Source organism: Loxodonta africana, chromosome 9 (genome assembly GCF_030014295.1).
Source record: "Loxodonta africana isolate mLoxAfr1 chromosome 9, mLoxAfr1.hap2, whole genome shotgun sequence".
NCBI lineage: Eukaryota > Metazoa > Chordata > Mammalia > Proboscidea > Elephantidae > Loxodonta > Loxodonta africana.
In genome coordinates this window covers 38,715,330-38,723,563 of record NC_087350.1, presented here as the reverse complement: position 1 = coordinate 38,723,563, position 8,234 = coordinate 38,715,330, and positions in this window count along the sequence as shown.

Genomic DNA, 8,234 nt, shown 5'->3' with positions numbered 1-8,234 from the left:
AGATCGTGGTCTCTCTTTAAGTAATTCAAATGCTCATTTCTATCTACCTGACAGAGGAAACAGCTTCCCACTTCTGGCACCCAGGAAGTCCCAGCAACTGAAACCACAAATGCTGATCTCACTTTTCCTTATCTCAATGAGGAAAGCCTGGATTGTGAAGACTTGTTTGGCCTTTCTAAGACTCAGCAAAGGGAGGATGCCTGCCACAAGCCAAGAAATACTTGGGGCTACCTGGGAAGTGATAGAAGAGTGAAAGAGAATTGTTCCTTATATTGCTTTGAAGTTTGTGGGTTGTGTATGTGGTGTATGTGTGTGTTGGAATGGGTTGGGTAGTGGTTGTTACGGATTTAAGATATGTTGAAGTTCTAACCCGTGGTACTTGTAAGTATGGCCTTCTTTGGAAATGGGATCTTCGAAGCTGTAATCAGTTAACATGAGGTCATACAAAGTAGAATGGGTCATAATCCCGTCTGGGTGGTGTCCTATAAAGGAGGGGAAGAGACACAGAGACAGACGTAGAGAGGGAAGATGGCTGTGTGTTGGAGGAGTCATGCTGCCACAAGCCAAGAAATACTTGGGGCTACCAGAAGCTGGAAGAGACAAGAAAGTCTTTGAGTTTGGACTCCTAACTTCCAGTACAGTGAGATAATAAATTTCTGTCCTTATAAGCCACCCAGTTTGTGGTATTTTGTTAAAGTAGTCCTAGGAAACTGATACAGTAGTGTAGGGAGTAAATGGGACAAGTTCTAAGTTATGCAGGGGCCCTCCGTATCATATGTAAGCTGATATAAGGTGTAAATATGGATGAACATTTAAAAAAATAGTTATGTAATGCTTAACTAACACATCAAAATGAGTTAACTTAAGGAAAACTATAAAGTAAAATCAGAATTAACTCGACAGCAACAGGTTTTGTTTTTAGTTTTTATAAAGTAAAAAAGAGTAAAGATGGTATGTCACCACCAAACCCATTGCCGTCCAGTTGATTCTAACTCATGGCAATCCTATAGGACAGAGTAGAATTGCCCCATAGGATTTCCAAGGCTGTAATCTTTACGAAAGCAGACTGCCACATCTTTCTTCCATGGAGCATCTGGTGAGTTAGAACCACTGACCTTTCGGTCAGCAGCCAAGTGCTTAACCACTGCACCACCAGGCCTCCTTAAAGATGTTATAGAGATATGGTAAAATCTTCATGGTAGAATGCAGATTGCTAAAGTTTGGGAAATGCAGAAGGAGAGGAATGATCATCAATTAATATGACTAGGACTTGGAATCAGGAGATGTGGGTTCAAATCATGACCATGACACTCACTAGCTTTAAGGCTTCTATTTTCTTGGTGGTAAAATGGAGAAATTGCCTGCTCTGTTTATCTCATAGTCTTGTCATGAGGTTTGTTGAAACTTAGTTGTTTATTTACTCAGTAAACATCAGGTTTGCATTACATGCTAATAAAGAAAGCACTGGAGGGAGAAATAGGCTTTTTGAGATTTTTACATGATGACCTGGTATTTAAATTTAAACTCTTTAGGGTGACCCTTATTTCAAGAGACCACTAGAATATATTTAAATGAGATATTTACTTTCTCCACCAAATATCAAAATAAAATGAGTGTCAGTAGGTGAGGACATTAGAATCAGAAACAGGAGGTGCCATTTTTCATTTAGCAACTTGAACGCATAGAAAACCCACTTTTTTACATGCTCTTATTGTTTTTACAGTGCTGGGAATATATGTGGTAACTTGCAAAGTGAAAGTAGAAATGACAAGTTTCTTTCCCTGAGGAGCTCAGATCTAAATAAACACTGTTGGACAAGTCAACACAGCACAGCAGTGGAGCATATAATTGAGTTGATATGACGGAGAGGTCAGGCTAGGACTGTGGGCTGAAGACATGTGAAATGAGCCATTCAAAGCCAGGGGGCTTTAGGCTGGGAAAGCAGGAGGGAGAAAGTGCTCCAGATACCTCAGTGGGATGAAATAGTAAATATGGGGCAAAAAGGGACATGGAGAGGTGAGGCTGGTGTGCCTACCTACAGAGGAGTCGCTCAAAAAGAGTATTGGACATGGTTTCTTTTTTCTTTGACATTTGCAAGCAGTCCCTGGAAATTTCTCTTTCCAGTCTTCTCCAGGGAATACACTATTTTCTCCACGTCTTGTTTACAGATGAGGGGTAAGAGAAGGGCAGTTGGATGTACTTCCAGAAAGATTTGTTCAGTTTGATAGTAGAGGAGACTATAGTGAAGGGGAGTCACAGTACATCCAGATGTTAGCAATGAGTCAACAGGTGTGTGGAAAAGGCAGAGTTATCTAAATCCCATGACTGTAGCACTTGCTGAGTGGCCCACCCATAGGGACCTTGGGAGATAATCCTGGCCATCTGCTTCTGAAAGGTCACAGCCTTGAAAACCCTATGGAGCTGTTCTACTCTGAAACACATTGGGTCACCATGAGTCAGAATCTACTTGATGGCAACTACCAACAACATTTGCCCTTTGCTTATCTATACTATTCTAACCACTGCGTGTTTGCTCTATTATGGGCGTAGCTGGCATTAAATCAACATGGCATTCTTTCCAACATAGCTCTAGCTCCTTTCTTTTTCTCCTACTTTGAGTCATCATAATAATAATAAAAACCAATATTTGTTGAGCCCTTAGTCTCTACAAGGTACTCTTTAGAGCACTTCACATGCAATACTTCATTTATACCTCTCAACAACCCCATGAGCAGTAGAAAACTCCACTCTCTACAAGGTACCCTTCGAAGCACTTCACATGCAATACTTCATTTATTCCTCTCAACAACCCCATGAGCAGTAGAAAACTTCACTTCATAAAAAAAAAATAGGTGAGTTTAAATGATTTGCTCAAGGTCATTCAGCTTTTAAGTGGTAGGGATGAGATTTGAACCGAAGTTTTCTTGTCCCAGCAGTTCTTAACTTCCTTATCACAACTGCCTTCCAGGAAGCCTCATTGAGACTGGAAGAAGATGGGTGGGTGGGAACCATGGAATTGCAGAGTCAAAAGCACTTCATAGCATCATCCCCTCTTAGGCCCCCTTCCCAGCAGGAATCCCCTGAATGTCATCCCTGATGAGTTGTGACTTGACTCTTCATCAGACACTACTGGTGACCTGGAAATTGGTGCCACATGAGGCAGCCTAGTCCATTTTTAGATAACCCAGTCACCCAGTTATTACATATTTTGAGCAGAAATAATTCATCTCACTAACTTCACCTACTTGTCCTAGTTCTATTTTCTGGGACTCCACTGAATAAGACTTATCTTTCTTCTAACAGGCATGTCTTTAAATATTTGAAGATTTGAGGGAGCTTGGAAGAGTTTCCTACTGTACCCCAACCTGCTTTCCCTACACACAGCAGAAATGCAGATTTTATTCTCTAAATGTGATAACACTTTGCATTCATTTATGGGAGCAGCAGCTTTTTATGTGTCTGTATTTTGTTTGTTTGTTTGTTTGTTAACCCAGAAGGTCAGGATTATGCATGTCAAAGATTGGCTTTGTTTTAGGCTTTATTTGATTGGAACAGTAAATACAGCCCTGTGCAGTCTTCATAGTTTATTATTCAACTGGTTTTGTATGTGACACTGGCTAGGCCTAGAAAGTGAGGTAGTTTTGGATGTTATGAGAGAGGACATAACAGCTGGTTATGGAAATTGTAAGGAGCCCCGGTGGTGCAATGGTTAAGCACTGGGCTGTTAACCAAAAGGTTGGTGGTTTGAACCCACCAATGACTCTTTGGAAGAAAAGACCTGGTGATATGTTCCTGTAAAGATTATAGGCTAGGAAACCCTATGTGGCAGTTCTACTCTGTCATATAGGGTCGCTATGAGTCAAAATCATCTTGGTAGTATACAACAACAACAACATGGAAGTTATAAGTTCAGCAGTTGTTTATGTAATATTTACATTCTTGATAGAAATTTCCAGGAAACTCAGGGCTGTCTGTGTTTCGGACAAACTCTAGAATTTTTGGAAAAATATTCCCTCTTCAGGAACATCTTGTTACTGGAGCTGACTCCCTTTTACTTGGGGAGAAGGCTTCTTTTCTTCCTCTGGTGAGTCCCACTTTGTGTCTGGGATGGTGAGGTGGCCTGAATGTTAGTAGACCTGAGTCTGCACTAACCAGCCACACAACTGTGGGAAAGACCTTCCTCTTTTAGGGTCTCAATTTCCACACATGTGAAGTAAGAGTGTTAGACCAAGGCTCTTTCCTACTCTGAGGATCATACATCCATTTTTCTTTTGTTGGTATGGTGGTTTCCTTAAAAATAAAGGCCTGGTTTGAACATAAATGGCTAGTGTTTCCTTGTGACGCCCATGGTGTTGTAGATAGGATTATTGGTTGCAATTCTTCATTCCCTTGATGTAGTAATATTATACATTCATACCCTCAGGCCTTATTGGGCAAAGTGTGCTTCCCTGCCTTTTGATTTTTGACTTGATCATGTGATTTGTTTTGACCAACGGAGTATTAACGTATGTGACATGAACAAGCAAAGTCTTGGAATGTGCTTGTGTGTGTCTTAGGAACTGATCCATGAAGGATGAGAGAAATGGAGAACCAGACCTAGACCCAACCCACAGCTTGGAACCCAGCCGAGATCAGCTGAACCTCAGCAAGTGCAAGAGTGAAAAAAACAACAACAAAAAAAAACTTTAATTTTTTGTCAGTAAGGTTTTGTAGTTGTTTGTTTGCAGGGTTAAATAATCACCAAAGTAAGACTTGCTGAAGATATGACCTGACCTAAATTTTTGTTCTCAGTAGACATCATGCACTGATTCATTAAAAATCTTGTTAAATGTTTATCTTCTGTGTTTTATTTACATTCTATTTATATTTATATTCGATCTTTCCTTGGCACATGTTTTAATCAAGGCCTTAAAATCCCTTTAGGACCCATTTTTCAGTTTGGTTTGGACTTGTGTTTCACAGGGATATCAGTCATTAAAGTAAACGTAATTTTGTTATGCAACTTTGTTATTATGTGTGGAACCCAAAGCTCAGAGGCTGAATAGCTCTCATATAAATGCCTGGCTGCTAACCAGAAGGTTGGCAGTTTGAACCCACCAGCTGCTCAATGGGAGAAGATGTGGCAATCCACTTCTGTAAAGATTACAGCCTTGGAAACTGTATGGGCCAGTTCTACTCTGTCCTATAGGGTAGCTATGAGTCAGAATCCACTGGACAACAATGGGTTTTTTAAATCCTGGTCAGCTCCCTGACTGCAGCAATTTGGGTTTGAATGCACACTAGGAGGCCTGACCATTGAACTGTGAACTCCTCGCTCTTACCACTAACTCCTAGTTCTCAGCCACAAACTGCATCTACAATGTTTAACATAAAGCTGGCATTTATTTACTGCTGCCCAACAGGAGGGAGGGATTGCAGCACAGGAAAAATGGCATCAGCAGTCTTTTGGGACCGAGGAGCTCTGAGAATTAACTGATTCTTTTCTACCATGCTGTGTTCCAAAATTAATCTGGTTTCTGCCTGCCATGGACTGTCACAGATTGTTGTTTTATGGCTATTTAAGGCCCAGCATTTATCCTCCACAATTAGGCTTTCCCCTGCTTTCCAGTATAAGATCAAACAGAGTGATCCCTTTTGATGTCCTCGAAAGCTATGTGCAGAGATGACCATGAGTCCCAACATACTCATTCCTCTGTCCATTTGCTACTAGGTCCTTTGGAATTTGATAGATTCACACTCTGTACCCAACACATCATTATGCTTGCTCAGGGAAAAGGAATAATATTGAAGACACTCCCATGTAACTTGAAGGAGAAAACTCCCACACCATTCAATTTGGTGGTCATGCATATTTCTTTTAGAAGAAGTCAGTTAGATTTTTTGGTCTTACATTTGCTAACTTTCCTTGTTAATATTAGACAAGCTTCACAAGTTCGAATATTTATTTACTTATTTTTTATTGTACTTTAGAGGAAGGTTTACAGAACAAACTGGTGTCCCATCAAACAGTTAGTACACACATTGTTCTGTGACATTGGTTAACAACCCCACGACATGTCAACACTTGCCCTTCTCAACCCTGGGTTCCCTATTACAAGATTTCCTGTTCCCTCCTGCCTTTTGTCCCTGCCCCAGGGCTAGTGTGCCCCTTTAGTCTTGTTTTGTTCCATGGGCCTGTTCAATCTTTGGCTGAAGGATGAACCCCAGGAGTGACCTCATTACTGAGCTGAAAGAGTGTCGGGGGCCATACTCTGAGGGTTTCTCCAGTCTGTGTCAGGCCAGCAAGTCTGGTCTTTCTTTTTGAGTTAGAATTTTGTTCTACATTTTTCTCCATCTCTGTCCAGGACGCTTTACTGTGATCCCTGTGACTGGTTTGAATATTTAGTCTATAATCTCTTTAAGGTAGAGGCAGCAAAAAATAATTGGGGAGGGAAGGGCTTATTATGGTGCAACTAATTGAGGAAAAAGTATTTCAGTCACACATACTTTGAGTTTATGTTTTCTTTGACAGTAAGGAAGAGATGTTCATTCTACAGGGCTGGTTGGCATCTGTCTCCTAGGTATGGCACTATATTCTTACATATCTGGATAAAAATTTGGGATAGAAAGCTGCAGGAGAGTGAGCAATTTAATTCTCCTTAGATGGCATGGGACTCTTACCTGAATTACCTTGGGAGTGATACATACTGAGCATGACTGTTTGGAAACTACCTGTTGTGGGAATTCCACAGCAAATGTTTTAGTCAAATAATGCAATAAAAACAGAAAACCTGATCTCATGAAGTGGAATCTTCAAATGTGTTTTACAACACACACATTATTCCATTTATTCATTATAATAATCCTATGGGCATAGTTATCATTATCCCATGTATTAAGCATCCTTGTTGATGTATACCTTTCAGTTAATCTTCGCATTGTGTCTTATCTGTCCCCAGGTCAGAAACTACCTAGAGAGCAAAGCTTTAGGTTTCAAATTTTTAGATATCCCATGCAGTGCCTTTAACAATGTGAAGATGAAGACATCCTGGATCAAAGGTTAAGGGGTTTGCCAAAGACTCCACAAATGAAGAATTGCAGAGAGTCAAAGATTCAAGTGCTTGCCAAGGCCAAAACTCTTACCACTCCATGACAATTGCTTCCCTGTGATCATTATAAACTCTTATAAATTATTGCCTTCTGCCTTCCATTTTATATATTTTGTATGTCTTGGATGTTATATTATGACATATAAATTATAGTATATCCATTTGTGTAGTTATCTTAGTAACTTGATCTGAAAATGCTAGTAGGGTTCCAGTTATTCCCTGAGTGGACATTACTTGGGTAATAGAAAGAAAACAAAAACAAGGTTTTGTGCCCTGAGGATCTATCAGGATGGAGAAATTAGGTATACAGACATGAAACAAAGAAGCATTTATATTAATTCTGGTGTGTGTGACTGTCAGGCCTGAAATTAGAGTTAGAGAGGAGTCTCAATACTGATTGTCAACTGCGATCAAAGCAAGACTGCTCTTGTCTTCTCTTCCCAACCTCCCAAGAACCAGGGCTTTCAGAGTGTCACCCTGCATTCCTTTCTAAGCTCACAGCCGTTGCTTTGTAGGAAGTGGAGTGAAGGAACTCCTCAAATGCTAATAGTTTTGTCTATGATGTTCTTTCCCTAAACTTTGCAAAGAAAAACTACAAGGAAAGACTTTTTGATTGAGAAGAATTGGCTCTCATTTTTCTTCTACACGGGGAACTGAATCATTCTAAGTAGTGTATAAAATTAATTACAGTTGGAAGACTGTTGCCAAGCTTGTGGATTCTCAGGGATGGGGAAGGGAGGGTAGTGTTTTTGCCCTCCAGTCACAGTCATGTTTTCCCATAAATGTGTTTAAAAAATACCATGAGCTGTTTTTGTTTTCACTCCCTGTCATGGCCTTGGTGTGGGATTCAAGAAAATTGACTATACTGGGTCTGAATTTATCTTAAAATAATACTTATAAAAATCATTCCACATCAATGCCGCACGTAGGTCCTGATATCAGAGAACTTCTAACTTAAAATTCACTTACTCTTATTTCAAAAGCATTCTGTTTGTGGTTCCTTTAAATAGCAATCTCTCTTAATGTATTTAAGCTTTAGCTTACAGAGAGAGAGGGATGGGGAGAAAAGCCACATACACACATACACACACACACACCTCAACAGAGATGGGCGTAGAGGTAGAATTATTAGGCAGGAACTATTTA